This window comes from Balaenoptera physalus, assembly GCF_965194825.1.
Source record: "Balaenoptera physalus genome assembly, chromosome: 5".
NCBI lineage: Eukaryota > Metazoa > Chordata > Mammalia > Artiodactyla > Balaenopteridae > Balaenoptera > Balaenoptera physalus.
The window spans coordinates 28,039,492-28,057,923 of record NC_138884.1 but is presented as its reverse complement, the minus strand read 5'-3'; the positions used below and the strand labels follow the sequence as shown (position 1 = coordinate 28,057,923).

General features: G+C 40.6%; 1 protein-coding gene across 1 annotated transcript in view; it reads left to right on the top strand.

Annotated features, from left to right (window-relative positions):
- The window catches only part of RNF150 (ring finger protein 150), a 253,046-nt gene that overhangs the window by 10,572 nt on the left and 224,042 nt on the right, over positions 1 to 18,432 (top strand). The window lies entirely within an intron of this gene.

Genomic DNA, 18,432 nt, shown 5'->3' with positions numbered 1-18,432 from the left:
CGGCACTCGGACGAAGGTTGGCCGAGGGGGGCTAACTTTTCCGAGGAGGATCTGGTAGGTGGGGTGTGGGGGGCAGGGTTCGGAGGTTGTTCTCGGCTAGTGAGCGGCCCCGCACCTGTTTGGAACCGGGAGATCTGATAACTCAGCTCTGCACTTGGGTGTGTGCATCAGGTATACTCCTGAGGCCGGCGTTTGTGTATCAGGAGGCGGGTAGGGTTACTGGTGCTGGCGCTCGTCACCGCCGACTTGCTCAAGTCGGGTTTCAGCTCTTCGTGGGAGATTGAGTACCGCTCCCCCGCCCCCGCCCCGCGCCGCCCGCTGGGTTGACGCGAGTCATAAATAATACCGAAAATCCTGTGCTCTGCCAAGCTGTCATCCCGAGGAGCTGACAGGCGGGCACGATGGTAAAGAGTAACAATCCTCAAAAAGCCACCAAGAGCATGGTGGCCGTAAAGTTATGCCTGCTTTTGCAGTGTTGCATTATCCTTTGCCCGCTTGGGAGGTTAAATATGCTGAAGGTTTTCTTTATGGCGAGAAGGAGATTTCAGGGTAGAAAGAATAAGCTTTTCGTAATGATCGCAGGGTGCTGGGACGAGAAGTCCGTGACTGTCCTAAAACTCGCTCTTTCTCCGTATGCCTGACGTAACAGTGCTTCCGTGGTAGGAATAACAAAGTCCTCTCCAGGCTTGTCAGCAAAAGCAGCTCGTTTTAGCAGCCTTGCCTCCTTGAGTCCAGGGTTACTTCTTGTTTCGGTGCGTCCGGAGAACCTTGCTCTCCTTCCCCAGAGGGGTTGCTGGGTTTGAGGCTGTGGCATCCGGCAGGAGAAGAAGGGAGTGGAAGTGACAGATGCATTTTCTGACTGGAGTCACCGAATCAAAACATTACCAAAATCTGGCTTTTAAAGAAAATAAACAGTTAATGCTACTGAAATGGAGTACCGAGCTTTGGCCACATGGGGGGTGGTGCATTCTCTGGGGACAAGTTTTCATTCCCAGAGCTCATGTCACCTATTAGGGAAATGTGCAGTGGGTTTGCCTTTGGTAGTCAACACCAGCTGTTTCAGACAAGGAACTTGTCAACCCTAATGCAAACAGGTGGAGTGGGGACAGGTCAGTGCTTCTAACACAGGGACCAAAGATAATGCAGTGCACTAATTCATGAAGAGGAGGAAGGGACAGTTAACTTCTTGGAAAAGTTAGGATAGAGCACTGAGGAACATTTGGTATACTTTCTTGAGCTCAACAGTTTTGTAAGTGAAAAGACTGTGCTCTGACCTTGAGTCATAAGAGCACTACTTAAACTTTATGGCAGTCAAGGATTTGAAGGACTATGGAAAGAGCTTTTTAAGTCATGTAAAGTACCTTTAAAAGCGTATTTAATATATAAACCTCGGTGGGGGGAGTGTGAAGGAGCGTTTTTGTTGTTGTTGTTCTTTCAACTCCCAGAAGATTGTTAGCTGACTTTGCAGGATCCTTTAAATGTTTCTTTTTGCATATGCATGAAATCGAACTCTGCAGCTTCGAGCACAAAGTTAAGAGGCATCATTTGTTCCTGTCTAAAAAGAACTGCCAACACATTGGGTCAATTAATGGCTCGCCTGTTTTTAAAGGAAGCCATAAGCTGATTTGCCACACAAATAATGCTTGATTAAGATGTAGTGAGAATAAATAAAGGGCTTGGTAATAGTTTGAAAGTCAGACTAAAACAATGTCAAGGAAATTCTCTACTATCTAACTGTTCTGTTTCCAAAAAGGTGTTAACGTTGTATCTGCTAATAGCCATGAGGCTTCCATATTATCATTTGATGTATTGCCACATTAGGAGACTGGATTCACTTTAGTCAGAGATTGCATTGATTTCTGCTAAAGTCTCATTATAAGGAGATCCATGACAGTGTGGCTTGGCGAACCTTTCACTTTTAACTTTTTCTACCTGAATGTGAACCAGTGCCAGCACTGGTCTGGCTATCGGTATGTTACACTTAGCTCTAGAATGTGAAGGCTTTACTTTTTCTAGTTGAATTTAGAATTCTGACTCAAATTTATCTTAGGAAATGGTGTACATTTTAGATGCTAATCAAATATTCTTATTTTGTGAACATGGGATGCAGCATACCAGAGGATCCTTACACTTGTGAACTTTTTACTTCAGTCTCCAAAAAGTGAACATCAGCCTTTGCATTTTTTAAAAATCTCACCTCTCCTCTAGATCCTTTGTTTTCAGCACTGATAGCTTTCAGGTGAGGAGAAAGTCTGAATTTAGTGTTATGCAACCCACTGGGTAATATCTATGCCTTTGGGGTGATGTGACCCCAACACACCCACTATCTTGAAATTCAGTTAAATAGAAATCATTTCCCCTTCCCCTTTCCATAGAGCCTTTCTTACTGATTTTTCCTTTCCCGCTTATGATTTTGGGTTTCTGACACTTCTGCAATTATGGTTTCTCTTTCACAAAGACACAGATTATCCTGGGATAGACTAGTAGCTTTAGTTTGTTACCAGTTCTTTTAAATCTCTTTAAAAATATGACCACATTGAGAGAGAGTTCACATAGCATACAGTTCACTCATTTAAAGTATAGTTTAATGGCTTTTCCTCTGCCAACAGAGTTGAGGACCCTCACCACTGATTCCAGTAAGAAACCCTGTGTCCATTAATAGTTACTCTTCATTACTCTCCAATATACCAGCCCTAGTTAACCACTAATCTCCTTTCTGTCTCTGTTTGCCTATTCTGGACATTTCATATGGATGGAATCAAGTAATATGTGTTCTTCTGTGACTGGCCTCTTTCACCAGCATAATGTTTTCAAGGTCTGTCAATGCTGTAGCATGTCTCAGTACTACATTCCTTTTTGTTACCAAATAATATTTCCTTTTATGTATATACCACATTTTCAAAATTTATCAATTAATGGACACTTAGGTTCTTTCCACTTTTTGGTTATTATGCATAATGCTGCTGTGAACATTCATGAACAAGTTTGTGTGGACATTTCTTTTGGGTACACAGCCAGGTGTGAAATTTCTGGGTCATATGGCAACTGTATGGCTTAACCTTTTGAGGAACTGCGTGATTGATTTCCAAAGAAACACACCATTTCACAGTTCCACCAGCAGTGTAGGAGCGTTCCAATTTCTCCACATCCTCATCAACACTTGTTGTTATCTATCTTTGATTTTGGCCTTCCCGGTGGTTGTGAAGCGGTGTCTTCATTGCCGTTTTTGTTTGCGTTTCCCTGATGACTAACAGTTACTTTTTTAACATAATCTTAATTCTTCCTCTGCTTTTCCTTTTTCTCCTTTTTCCCTTGCTCGCCGTTATTTGTTTTTTCAGCTCAAACAGGTTTTGTCTTAAAGAAGAAAGGAGATTAATAGAGAAAAGAGATCTACCTCTTCCAATTATGAAGGAAAAATAAAGCCCATGGACCAGAGACTTTATATGTCCCCTCTAAAAGGACGTGAGGAACTGCATCTTTCGTGCTTTAGAGAGCTTCTTCCCAGGTTGGCTTTGTGAAAGAGCAACAGGAGGGCTTGAGTGAAAAGCTATGTAGAGATCCAGCCTCCACCTGAGAGCCCCAGAAGTACACTTCCAGGTACAGGTAAAAGCAGCGAGATCCAAACGATCTCCTTGGAGCTGGTCAGATGCCTGTGAACTGTGAAGTATACTCTGAGGGAAGTGATATCAGCCATTTCTAGAGGCACTTTTGGGAAGTGGTAAGGTAGGAGTTTAGCCTCTCGCCCGCCCCTTGAGTTTGTGTCCTGCTTCTGCTACTTCCTCACTGTGGATCTTTGAGCAAGTTAGCCTCTCAGGACCTCAGTTTCCTCTTTTGTGAAATGGGGGAGCCTCAGTTGGTTGGTATGAGAATTAAATGAGTTCACACATGTACGGTGCTTGCGTCTGTAGCTGGCACCTGGCCGTCAGTACACGCTAATCCTTACAGGCATTGTGCACAGTGGCACCCAGGAGCTACTGCCTGGATCACCAGACCCTGGGCGCTCACTGAGGCTCTGGCAGCCTTAGGAAAGAGCTCTGTATTAACCCTCTCCTGCTTTGGACACCAGAGCCATCATGCCAATTTCTCTTCGTGGTGTCTGTGATTCGAGACAGGGTGTCCCAGCTCCCTCTGATGACTGGTGAATATTTTGAGGATTTTCCTGTGGCATTTGTGCTTTCTCTTGGGTTAAATTGAAATCTCATCAGAGCAATATGAGATGTACCTATATATGGTTTACATATATTTATATGATAAACATGGTAGATCTGTAAGTATGTGGAGTTGGTTAAGTGTCTGAGTTGTGATGTTGAAGAAATGATGCATTTTCTTTTTTCCTTTTTTGAAGAGTGTGATTGCTGGCTTTTCGTCTCTCACTAGTACATAGTTAAAGGGAAAGGAGGAAACTAAACATCTAGGAAGAACTTTTGAGAGACTGGATTCCTAATAGTAACTTAGAGATGGAGCGAGGGAGGAGATGTTTGCAGTAACTATTCAGAAAATAAGCTCAGCCCTTGGCGAGGAGGAACCCAAGATGGAGTATATCTCATGTATTCTAGGACCTTCTCCAATGTTGGAGGAGAAAACATAGGAGATGTACTGAGGCTCTTTCCTGTGTAAGTGGGTGCTAAGATTTTAATTCATGGGTTCATGCTACATTTACTTTAACTGATGAAGTCCACCTTTGCCTTAACCTCTGTAAAGGAACTAGCTGCTAGAATTTTTTGTTTTTCAGGACGCGTATTTTTTAGAGTATTTGTGTGCAGTTTTGTTTTACGTTTTTCGTTAAGTAATATGTTTACCTCTCTTCAGCATATGGCTGCCCTCTGCCTGTGTGGTGCTTACTCTGTGTCAGGCATGTTGTAAGCGCTTTGTGTATTAGGTCATTTAATTCTCACAATAACCCTGAGCGGTAGGTACTGTTATTGGCGCTGTCCAGGAAACTGAGGCTTAGACAGGGGAAGTGACTTGGTCATGCCGGTAGTAAGTGACGGAGCCAGGCTTGCAAACCTGAGCAATGTCTCCTGAGTCTCTGCTTGTAGCTGCTGCTTCATGTACTTTCTCAACTTGAGAGGATACTATACAGACTAGCTGTGGACAGTGGTGACTTCATAATGGAGACAGGAAGTGATCTAAAGCTGATGCCCATTTCAGAATACTCTAGCACATCTATCAACCAAATGCACTTTGGTTGAAGGGCTTTTTTTCTTCCTTCATAACTGGAAGAGGTAGATCGCTCTTCTCTATTAATCTCCTTTCTTCTTTAAGACAAAACATGTTTAAAGCTGAAAAAACAAGCCTTGCAGACTGCATTTTTGCGACAGGAGAGATGGGACCTTATGTTTGGGGCTGCTCTCCTCCAGACTGACCTCTGATTAACCATTTGGCTTCGGTCCGTCCCTTTCTATTCTGGACCTCAGTTTCTTACTTATAAAATGAAAGGTCTGAATTAGTTGAGCTCTAAGAGCTGCTTGAACTCCACAATTTATTCCTTATATATTCAAAACCCAGGATATTTTTACTGAAATTCAAATTTCTGGCTTCTGATGAGAAAATCTGACGACAGGGGCCCATGTCCCTGCAGAGCAGTGGCTGGTGGTTTAGGTGAACAGCGTGCCCATTACCTGGCCCAAAGCCCCTTCACTACTTATGGCCTGGCTCTTGGCCAGCTCTGCTCCTATGTGCCCCTGGCCTCAGCCCTGAGGCTTGTGTATTTGGAACCTCAGCTTTATGGAGTCAAACTAGGGTTAGTGAGGAGAAGTTATAGAAAGCAGACTTGCTTTAGTAAAGGGAGAAAAACTCATAAAGTTAGAACTGTTGAGAGATGGAAGAGGTTTTCTTGGGAGGTGAAGCTTTCTCTTGCATTCAGATGGAAACCGATCACAGGATTTATGCCCAGAATTCTGATGGGTGATGACGGAAGGGTCTTCCCAAGCCTGAGAGCTTGTGATTTTCTATCGTTTAGATATTTAAGAAACACTTCTTAACAACAGCCTCGGTTTCCATTCCATTTCCCTCTTAAGATACATATAGAAAACTTATTTATGCTTGGTCTTAATCTCCCAGGCCTAAACAATCTCACCCGCCTCACTTAGTATTTGTTTATTTATTTGGTGCTAAACTGTACCTCTTCACCTGGCTCTCTACTGGCAGGCAGATATCTAATAGCCAAGAACTCCAGACTCTTGTCATTAAAAGCCATAATTCAACATCAGTGTTAAATAACGTTATTGGCAATGTAAGTCCGTATGGTCTGGGGACTTCCCTGGTGGCGCAGCGGTTAAGAATCCGCCTGCCAATGCAGGGGACACGGGTTCAAGCCCTGGTCCAGGAAGAGCCCACATGCCGCAGAGCAACGAAGCCCGTGCACCACAACTACTGAGCCTGCGCTCTAGAGCCCACGAGCCACAACTACTGAAGTCCGTGTGCCTAGAGCCCGTGCTCTGCAACAAGAGAAGCCACCACAATGAGAAGCCCGCGCACCACAACAAAGAGTAGCCCCCACTCGCTGCAACTAGAGAAAGCCTGCGCACAGCAATGAAGATCTAATGCAGCCAAAAAAAAAAAAAAAACAAGATACTGTATGGTTTGTTTCCTCATTTCAGATCATAGAAATACATGTCTGGGGATTTGGAAGGAATCCTACCTTTATCTTCTAATCTTTAGTAAGAATCCCATCCTCATCTCTCTTGACGCCTCTGTTCTTAAAAATCCCCTGGCTTCTCAAAAAGGAAGGAATTTTATGACCATGAAATCAGGAAAGATTCAAAAAGAACACAGGACTCTATAACTTATTCTTTTAGTTTTTTAGAAAGGACTGATTATGTTTCCAATGCAATATTAATTTATTTAGAAACCAGTCTCAACTTTTTAAAAGAAGACCTTGACCATTATTGTTGCATTTTTGGACATGAAACTTGGTATATAAAGAACTTAATATTTTATTAGCCCCTGAAAGTCTTCAGTTTATCCCCAGAAGAGATACTTGATTTTGTATATACTCAAAGGAGGACCTTCACTTATTACTGAGTGACTGAAGTGATGCTGAAATTCTGTGTATTTGATCATGTGAATTGAGAGATGCTTAATTTGAGTTAACCTGAATAGGATTTGACTTTCGTTTTATCTCAGCTCTGAAGGATTTTGTGGTAATATAAAACCCAGAGAAATAAGGCTGCCTTGTGCTGTGTGATTGTTCTTCTACAAAGCTGCAATTATGGTGGTTCTATTAAATTGAAACCTTGTCTATAGGTATACTATAATCTTTTATTTTAAACTTTGAGGGGTTAATCACTTGGCAGTTTAACTTGTGATGGGATAGATGTGCTTTATAGATTGAAGTAAAAATATTAATGACTAGTATTAGATCTAGTTCTTTTATTTTTCTCTATGAGAGGAAAATTTTCTTTTACTGCTTCAAAAGCATTGGTTATAAATTGGTTTCTACAAGTATCATGCTTTTTTAAAAATCTCGTCTATTCCATGAAATAGCAGTATTTAGAAAATCTGTTTTGGTAGAAATAAGCATCATTTGTCATAAAATTAAAGCTTATGTATCAGATTGTTAGGCTTTTCCATATTCATTGTATGGACATATATTTCATGATATAGATTTGAAAAAAGAAAGTATTTTTGCATTAAATATATGGCTTATTCATGTTCTTTCCAGCCAAAGATATATAAAGAGCTCATATATTAGGCAAGATCCAGGAAATGTCTTCTTTCTTAACCAGTTCAGCCTCTTATCTCCCCATCATAAATGTTTTTTTACACAGACAGTCCATGTAAGCACTATTGAAAAGGCAAACATTTGAGGTTTTTCAGAGGTATTGTCAGTGAACCTATACAAATGCCTTTTTTTACCCATAAGTATTTATTTTCCCTGGTCCCCATTTTCTACAGAAGATGTTCACCCGGCCATTCTGTAACCATGAACTGACTACACCTACATGTAGTTCCAAATGACCCAAAGAATAGAGGAAGAGAAAAGATGTTTTCCCCTTTACTTATCAAGGTGTTTTCTCCTTTATTTACCAAGGTGCCTGGAATGTTCTTTCTCCCAGATACGAAGGACTGTGCCTCTCTAAGGTCACTTCTCCGTGACCTCATCACTCAGGCACTCCTAGTTACTCTATTTGGATAGCAGCATGCCTCCCCCTTCCCATCCCCAGCACACCCTGCCCCTCTCCCTGCTTCATTTTACTTATCCTTAGCATGTGTCCTCCCACCAGAATGTAAGGACTACAAGAAGTAAGGCTTTTAGCCAGTTTTTGTTCATGGTAAAGTTCCCAAAGACTAGAATGGTTCCTGGTGGAAATGGAAAGCGCTCAGTAAATCTTAAGATCTGTTAAATAAGACTGGAAAGATGGACTACGTTAACATGTCAGTCTCTAATTTCATGAAAAAAATATTTTATGACACTAAAATTTTTTTTCTTAGCTTTTGACTTATATAAATGAGGTCAGGGAGATTCTAATTTGAGTCTCCTGTTAAAATAATTGAGTCATTGTGTAGAATATGACATGAAGTGGGAGCCTTGTTCATGCCCTTCAACTCAGGAGAAAAAAGACATACCAGTAACAAGCAGAAGTTACAGGGTATCCAGAAATTTTGTAACCAAATACAATTCTGTGCATATGTTTATTGTCCTGTAGCTTTAATACATATGTGTATATGTGAGCATATATTTTAAAATGAAAGACATATGCCTTATAGAAAATTTTGAAAATATGGGACATTTAAAAAGGGAGGAAGGTAACCTCAATAACTCAACCACTCACCCACTCAACTCTAGTGTTTTTTTCATTCTGTGGTTACATATTTACTTTTACCAAACTGGGAATATATTGCATAGGTTTTTGTAGCTTTTTAAAATTTAAGGGCGCATGTTGAAACTTCCTCGATATTTCTGTGATGTTTTTACTTTCCCCCTACATATACACAGCGCTGCTGTAAATGTCTGTATGTGCTTAAAAATCGGTGCATATCCATGATTACTTTCTTAGATCAAGTTCCTGAATATGGCACTAGTAAGTCAAAAGCTATTCATGTGTAGCTATAGAGCAGGGTTTTTTTGTTTTGTTTTGTTTTGTTTTTTAAGCCCATTTAGTGATGTCTTCAGTTATACGCTCACTCCCTAGTATGGCTGTCCTTTGAAGAAGAAAGAATATCTGTCAGCTGACAGTTTTGTTGCAGGGTCCTGGCACAGCTTTCTGCATCACTTTGCTCCAAGCTAGATTAGTTTGGCAGCCGGGGCAGGACACAGAAGGTGGAGAATCAAAAGAGGAAAACAGCCTCAGTGATAGAATCATCAGGACTGCAATTGGTGAAACCCCCGCTGTTCCCTTCCATTCCTCTGTGTCTTGGGGATGTTCAGTGCAAATTGAACAGGGAATTAGGAAACTTGGGTTTCAGTTGTGGTTCTGCCTCAAATTGGCTTTACCGTTGGCAAGTCACTTCCCCCCTCTGGGTCTCTTTCATTTGGTTTTCTTTCCTTTCAAAATGATAAGCAGGAGGCTCCTGGAGGGGAACTTGGTTTAGATCAGTGCTTCTCCATCCTGGTGTCGCACATGAGGATCATCTGGGGAGTTTAAAAGTTACAGACTCCCAGGTCCCACCTGCAGAGATTCTGATTTGTCCGGTGGTGGGAGGGCACTCTGCAGACGATTCTGATGTGCTGCCGGGACTGACGGCCGCCACACTGGGTGAATCCAGAGTCTTCCTGTGGTTCTTCTATCCCGTGGTTCTTTAGTTATTTAAGAAATAGTACTTTTTCCTTTGACGATATCAAAATCCTACATGAAAAAAAAAAACGTTTAAAATGTGTTAATTGTAACGATTAAAACTGATAGTATGTGCAGTTAAGTATTACCTCAAGACATGAATTACTGACTCACTAATAATCACCAGATTTTGGAGGCCAGCACGAAGACAAACAAATGGCAAACACAGCAAGTGGAGGAAAGCACACAAACTTCTGTGAGACAGTCAAAGAGTACAATAATGAGTCAGAAATGACTAGACATTTTAATTACATTTAATTTGTTGGGTGAAATTTGCGCTGATAGGCTAAATGCTCGTTATCTTGATTGTAGGCCTCTGGCAGAAGAGGTAGCAATACCATGGTATTTCTCCCAAGTAGGGAGGACCCCATTTTGCTCATCAAGGTTGTCATTACCCAGTTTGGGGGGCAGTAAAGGGTGGTGGTGAAAAAGGTGATTCTGGTACCCAATTGTCCTGAGTCAATTGCCAGGGAAACATAAAGCAACATGGGGCTCAAGGTAGAAGTTTGACGTCATTGAGTTGGTAAGAGTGAGATTCCACCATTCTAGAATGTGAGCACAGTGGTAAAGGAGCTGCCAAAACTGGGGTCGTGCTGGGCAGAGAGGGCCCGGGAGCTCAGGAACCATGTGATTAACCTAAGCCTCCACCTGTGAAATGAGCCTCATGGGTCCCTATCAGAGCTGTCATGAGCTCTTACACGACGTGATGCAGCAAAGGGGCAGCTCTGAGCATCAAATATGTGTTCACTCTAATTATTGTCAGAAGAAACATATTCAGAATCGGACTACATCTTACCAGCTTTATTGTCACCCACTGAGTCCCAGCCATCATCATCTCTGCCCGGACTGCTGCTGTCACCTCCATCCGCTGTCCAGCGCCCATTCCTGCCCCTGCAATCTGTTCCCCGTATAGTAGATAGAATGAACTTAAAAAAAAAAAAATCAAAGGACATCGCTCCTCTGCTTACATCTTCCAGGGGCTTCTCTTCATGCTTTGGACCGAGTCAGAGTTCTTGCTGTAGCCCCCAGGGTGTGACCTGATTTGGCCCCTGCATTCTGTCCACCTCTTTTCCAGCCATACTTCCTCTCACCCTCCTACAGACCCTCTTTTCTCCTTGCTGGTCCTCAAATACACCAAACTCGCTGCCACCTCAGGCCCTTTGGAACCCTCTTCCCCCCAACTTTTTGGATAGAATTATTATTCACACAGCAGATATCTCTTTATGCATCTGAAATATGTGAGAATGACTCCCAAACAAGACTATCTGGTAGACATTTATCTACTTCTCCCTTATTTAACCAACTCATTTTGAAAATTCAGCTTGCTTCTATGCCTCCTGTACCCTGAGGAAAATATCTTCCAACAAAAGGTAATTATAAAATCGTGGGGTTTTATTACTCTTGTGAGCAGGGAGAGTTACCAGGCACCACCCTCAATTTTTGCAGCTATCCCTCAGATACTCCCCTGGCTCACGCCTCCATAGCGCTGCTGACTCTTCTCAGTCGCCCCTTCGTCAGCGTTTTCCCTGGCCACGTTAAAAACGTCATCTGCTACTTACCCTCTCTTCCCTTACCCTCCCTTATTTTTCTTCATGCTATCACTACTTGAAATTGTTATATTATATCTTTCATTAATTTACTTGTTTACTGTCTGTCACCCCTATGAAAATGTAAGCTCCACAAGGACAAGGTTCTTGTCTTGTCAACAGCTGTATTCTGAGAGCCTGGCACTCGGTAAATATCTATTGAAAGTATGAATGGATTAGTGAATGATAGCATACGAACCCGTCCGCAGTTGTCAGGTGCATCACTCACTTGAGGGATGGAGTAATTACTTTATATTCCATACTTTTTATTTGCCTTATGTTGAAGGCAAGATTTAATTCGAGGGATTACAAACTTCATTTCTTCTCCTGTGCACAGCAGAGCGATTCTTGCTGGGCCTGTGCTGAGGGATTCATCTACTTTCTAAGCCAAACTTGACCCTTGATAGTCATTATGTCCTGAGATCTTTTCCTGTTCTCCTACCGGTGTTTCTGAGACCTAGTTGCCTACTCCCCAAGACCTACAAGCAAGTGCTTCTCTGTTCTGAGGAGTTTTGCTTTGGAGGTTCTGCAAGGGGACTTTTTACAAATAATAGAATAGAAATGTCCTTTGGAGTCAGCTGTTATCAAACACAGAAAGAAATCTGCAAGAAGTAACTGGACATACATAGTGCTGCCTGATGTTTTTAGGGAGACGGGCATCTGGTAGACCTGATACTCCAAGGAGACCCAAGTGTTCCTTTAGAAGGAAATCTTAGAGGTTGATCGTAAACCTTACCTGTATGGTTTAAGATGAATCTGTCTCTGTAAATAGCAAATGATAAGTGAGATATGCCAAATTGTGACCTTTGGGGCAATGAGGGAACTGTAAGAGAAAGCTCAAGTTTTCTGTGAAGTCAGAATAGGAGGCATTGGTTACAACAGTTGTTTGTTAAAGCAGTTGATGTTTGCTCTGGAATGAATTTAATCTCTTGTATACTTGCATGCCTTTACTTTTCAGCCCTGAAGAAGTACATGCATAGAGAGTTTGAAGCAATTCGGTGATATTATCCTTATCAGTTTGAGCTTATTTCTATGGAAAGTACATCTACTGTATCATTACTTTGTTCTTTCTTCCTTTCCTAAATGCATTTATTATATGAAATGGATTCCACTTCACTGAGATTAATTCCTTACCTCGCTGTCCCTCCTGCTAGACTGTGAGCTTCCTGAGGGAGAGCGCTGTCCACACCCAGCCCCTTACACTGGGAACTAGCACCAGTGTCTTGAATGATTCTCCGTCTGTGGTCATGTTAGCTAATTGTTCTGCTTAATCATGACCATCTGGCTTCCCTTCACTTGGTGGGAGATACCTGGAGTTTAGACCAAATGTTTCAAGGAACTAACGAGCATCTCTAAGGCTCACCTTGCAAACACTAGACCCGTGCAGGAGAGGTCAGTGTTCCTCTCAAACAGGGCCATGCTCAGAAAAGTCACACAGTGATGCTTTATTACAATCCAAGGTCTGCAGATTAAAAAGTCATTAGACTCTTCTATCTTCTTGACCTCTGGGACTATCTTGAAAAGCCGTTCACCTAATTAAAACTCGATCCTTTAAAATTAGAAAGTCTTACTCTCTATGGTAAAACTAAATGAGTCGTAATTTGGCTACTGCTGTCTGAAGCTAATCAATGTTCTTTTCTATTGAGGTACTATATTAAGTAAATCTTAGTGTCTTACTCATAAAAAGACTTTTGTGTTTCATTAACTTAGAGTGTGAAAAATACATTACATCGTAGGTAAGAAGAGAACAAGCCATTTTCTTTAGTGAAGCTAATTAGAACTCATTTTGAACCAGAACATAACCATGAGCTTTTTTTATTTTTATATTTAAAAATAAATAAAATATATTTATATTTTTATATTTGGTCTTTGAAAAGGTGGCACATAATTACTACAGTACAGTTTGTGTATTCCAGAATAAGTGATATTTTTGGCATTAAAATGAAATTTATGAGTAGGTTAAGATAATGGAACGGCACATGCTGTCACTGGTGTGTTAAAATAATTGCGGTTCATTGACTCATGCAAATATATTCTTCTGTGTTTCCTGTTTGCAGTTTGTCACTTTCACCACCAGAACAATTTAAGTAAGAAAACAGAAAAACAACTCAAACTTTGGCCCTTGATTGATTTTTGGTAACTGAGATGGGACACATTTTTTAAAGGAGCAGTAATCCCGAAATAGGCCATTACCTTGCCTGGCCTCTTTGGTAACCACCATGTTGCTAAAAAAGATGTGTTTGCCACTTAGGTTGACTGACCGGGGCAGGGGGGGGCGGTCACTGTCACCGAGCATTCATCCCACTGTCCTATGCTTCTGGGTGACTCTCAGCCCAGATTCCTCCCATCTTTTTCAGAGGAGTGGGCATTTCTGGTGAAGCAGATGCACTGCCCTTCTGGAGCCAGCAGCCACTTTGAATAAGATTATCTCAACACCAAGTAGCGAGCCATCTATAAGCGTACAGTGTTGGCCATTATTTAACACGCTGCCGGCTGAGAAAAACCCAAGGTATGAGAAAAACCTGAGATCATCCAAAACCTAAGTTGTCAAGGTCACAGGGCAGAAGGATTCAAATGCAATGAATGTGACCTGACCCTTTCCACCTGCCAGTGCCTTGGTGTCTAGCAGCTCAGTGATGGACAAAGTCAGACCATGCCTTGGTGTTCATGAGCTTAGGGCCAGACAGCGGTCCTGACACTAGTTCCCTGGGGACCGGGGCCTGTGGAGCTTTGACAAAAGAGCTCCAAGTGAGATGGCTGGACGCTAGCTGGGGAGCCTTCAGCGGCCACTGTGTGAGGGTCACGTGGCTGTTCTAAGTAGCCACTGAACTCGGTGTCTCCCACGCCCTGTCTTCTCCTTCCATAGAAGACCACTGGGGAAAATTCTCTTTTTGAATAAGCCAAGACATCCTTTCTGCAAGTCACCTCTTCTGGTTCCAGGCCCATATGTTAAATTCATCACCTTGTTCATTAGAGGAACTCAGCAAATCTTTGCTGGATTGAATAAATATTAGAAAGGGGAGAATCAACACTCGTTCTGAACACACAAGGCTCTGGGCACTGCATTAGGTATCTTTCGTACTTCACTCCTTTCATACACCCTCTGAGTTGGGAACCTGCCCAGAGTCACAGATGGACAAAAGCAAAGCTGATATTTTAATCCAGATCTGTATCACTTTCAACTATATTGGGAGGCGTGTAGGATTTCTTTGACTTTCTACTAATATTTATGTTTCAATGTATTTTTTTAAGAGGGGGGAACAAAAAGAAACTCCTTTAAAGAAAATCTGTCTGAAAACATTGTTTCCCATAAATATTAGGTAACTTATCGTTTACCATTGTTATTAAATTGTATATTTGCAGCAATGCAATTCTTTCATTGCATGAGAAATATTTCTTATGGACATATAAGGTACAGACTGCTGTGGATTTAATTCACAGGTCAAACCTTGTGCTCTGTGGATATGGTAATGTCTTTGGTTATATGAGAGTCCTTGTCTGAATATTTTGGCTTAAAGATAGTTATAGTTCTCAGACTGACTAATTCCCATTAGTTAAAAATGCTGATGTTCTTAGAGAATTGAGTCAGGTTCCCATCTGCTAATGCTATTGAAGTAAATGGGTCTATGCAAATTTCTACCACTAAATGTTACTTTGAGTTCTATAAATAAATCACTTCCTTGACATTTATCCTACTGTGATTTTTCCTAAATTTGTAATTCCTATGAATATTTGCAAACCAATATAAATCCCATTTACCTGAAAGATATTTTAAGGTCAAAATAAAAGGATAACCTTGTGACTGTCACTATGGGAATTTTAAAAATGTGTGCGTATACATGTACATATTGTATATAGTTTAGAATTTTAAGCGGGCTTGGATGATGCCTGATTCACATAATCCCAGAGCAATTTTTCTTGCTCATTAAATTGCTACCCCCTTGATTTTAAGTAAGATTTTCTTTAATTGCGTTTGTGATTCTTCATGCTTGGTAATTCGTCTATTTTTAGTGTGCCCTTTGGTTGCTTATTTTAACATAAATCCTAGTATTTTCACTTGTACGATTCTTATTAGTAAGTATTCCTTAAAATTTTTTTCTTAACGTACATGCACTGTTTTACCATCTGCACAAATCTCCCCAGGCAAGCTGGCCCAGAAGGCCCTTGCAATGTGAACTTATGTCTGCCTGTAGACCAATGGATTTATAATTTTTCTCTCTGTATTATCAAAATTACCCAGATATTATTTTTTTAATTAACCACAAAACAAAAGCAGACTTTTTCTGAAAGATTTTAGAGATCATCAAGTTTAATTATTTTATTTTATTGATTAAAAAGTATGAGTTAGTTATTTTATCAGTGAAAAACACAAAGCCCCAAGAGTTTATGGCCTTACAGGAGACCACACAGCAGGTGATAAGTATGGTTGGGAGGAAAGTTATCTGTGAAAGATTGAAGGACCACTCCCTCTGGATCAGAATTCTCTATCATGGCACTATGGGCATTTTCTGCCCAATAATTCTTTGTTGTCCTGTTGCTATAAATTTATTGAGAATCTTATGAGAATGCATGTAAAGCATATAGTATAGAACCTGGCACATGGTAAATGCTGAAGAGATCATTATTAAATATGACTATTAAATATTGATAATGCACCAGTACATAATTCAAGAACCCCTATGTAGCTGACAGTGGAGACACATGGTATTTATTGAAATAGAAAACAATATTAAACTAGAAGAAATTTTTTAAGAAAACAATTAAAAAGCATGCTGGTACCAACAAAGATAACGTATGTAAGAATTAACCCAGTTGGAGGAACTATGAAGAAGTCTGTCTACCCCAGTAGTTGTAAGCAAATGTACTTTTCAGGTCTGAAGCAGGCGCCAGCCAAGAGCACTGCAGAGATGGGAGCTATATTTGGAGAGAGTGTTTCACACTGTTCCTCCCTGAGTGATAGGCTAAAGAGGGAACTGAAGCAACATCCCCGTGAGAGGAGAGCTTCTAAGATTATCAGAGAGGAGCGAGAGCTGGAGCAAGTTTACACAGCGCGAACCACGCTGATTGTAATACACAGCAGCATTGACGCGCTAGGATTTGTCAAAAGACAACCAGAGGGTCTGAAAGAACAAAATTGGAGAACTCTCTGCCTTTGCCTCGGCCCTGTGTAATGACATTTTAATGATTCGACAAAAGAAAAAATATATCTATCTGGCTCCCATTTGAATGGATGAATTAATAGCTAGCTAAAATGGTTTGATTTTTTTTTTCTAGTTTTCTTGGAAATTCTACTTATATGAGAAGGAGGGTAATATACCATACAGATAAGATCTCCATTTCACAGAGTCCATATGGCGTGGGAGTGTAGTCAGGGAATGATGGACCTCAGGACCACTTGCCTGTATGATTGTCACCCAAGCATCATTAAGTACAAAAGGAAACCAGTGTTTGTCAAGAATTCGCTGTGGGTCAGGCATTGTACTAGCCTGTCACGTCATTATTTAGATCGGCCGCATGGGTTAGTGGTTAGAGCCAGACTAAAACCAGACCACCCAGACTCACATCCCAGCTCTGCCTCATAATAGCTTTGCTACGTGGGACAAGTTAACCAACCTCCCTGTTTCAGTTTTCTTGTATGTAAAAATGGGAATAATAGGACCTATTTCATGGGGCTCTTGAGAGAATTAATGGGATAATATATGTAAAGTATTTATATATATAATAAGTGCTATAAAAGGCATTTTATAATTAGCATTTTATAATTTTATGATGCTAATAAGAAAGCAAAGTAATACATGGTGCTAGGATTCACACCTATTTTAATCAAAAGCCTATGCTTTTTTTTCTATAATATAGTGAGTGCTTCTACATGCTAATACTTAATGTGATCTGTACAGCATAATGATATTAAATTGAAGTCACCCTTGATTTCTAGGAACACTGAATGCTAAGATATGTAAAGTACCTATTTTTCATTACTTATATTCATCCCCAATTTAGGCATTGGCTACAGACTCTCTTAACCTTTGATATATCTAGGTGAAAGAATAGACATGAAAAGATTATACTCTTGGATTATACTTAATATATTTCTCTGTATTTGAAATACAGAGAAATAGTACTTCCCTCAACTTGATTTCATTTATTCTCGTAATAGTACTTCATAGATAGAAAAGATACTATTATCTCAGCCTACAGATGAAGCTCAAAGTTTGAGTCCTAGCCAAGGTAGGACTGAAATTCACATCTTCTCTTAATTCAAGAGTGTTTTTCACTGTGTTTACATATTTACTTAGCAGTTGTTAATTGAGCACCTACTATGCACAGGTGTATTAAATCCTGGCTATACAAAGAGCAAGGTACCTTTCTTTTTTTTTTTTTTCTTAAAACAGGTTACCATCTAGCAGACAAGAAGGGCCCTTGTGTGATAGGGTCCATGTGTGATATTATTAGTGTGAACAAAGTGCTATAGGAACACCCAGGAATGATTAAGTGGGCCTGAAGATTTGAAGAAGGCTTTTTAGAGGAGGTGGCATTTTAAAGTAATCAGAGTTGTGAGAAAAGTAGAAGATGGGAACACTGCAAGCAGAGGAAACCGTTTATTTGATTGTTGAGAGAAGGTGAGTGGGCCTGAGTGACAAGCAGATGGGTTGTATGGTGAGACGAGACCAAAAAATATTACAGTTTGAGATGGGAAGGATACTAGGTTGTTGGACATTTTCCTGTAGGTGATAGGAAACCATGAGAGGTTTTTAAGAAAATATTGTCAGAGCTCTCTTTGAGAAGATCATCATCCTAACTCTGATGAGGAATGTATATAGGAGACATTGGCTTTAGAGAATGTAATTATGAGGCTGATAACAATAGTCTGGAGATTTCAGAAACAATTTTGAGAAACTGATGTCTGAATGAGGGTGGACTCAAAAATGACATTTTTGGATGGGTGAATGATGAATGACATTATGAAAAAGAATACAAGAAAAAGAAGAGGTTTGGAAGGAAAGTGTGGATTCAGTTGGGCATGTTGTGTTTGAGATCATCGAGGCTGGACACATAGATATTGGCGC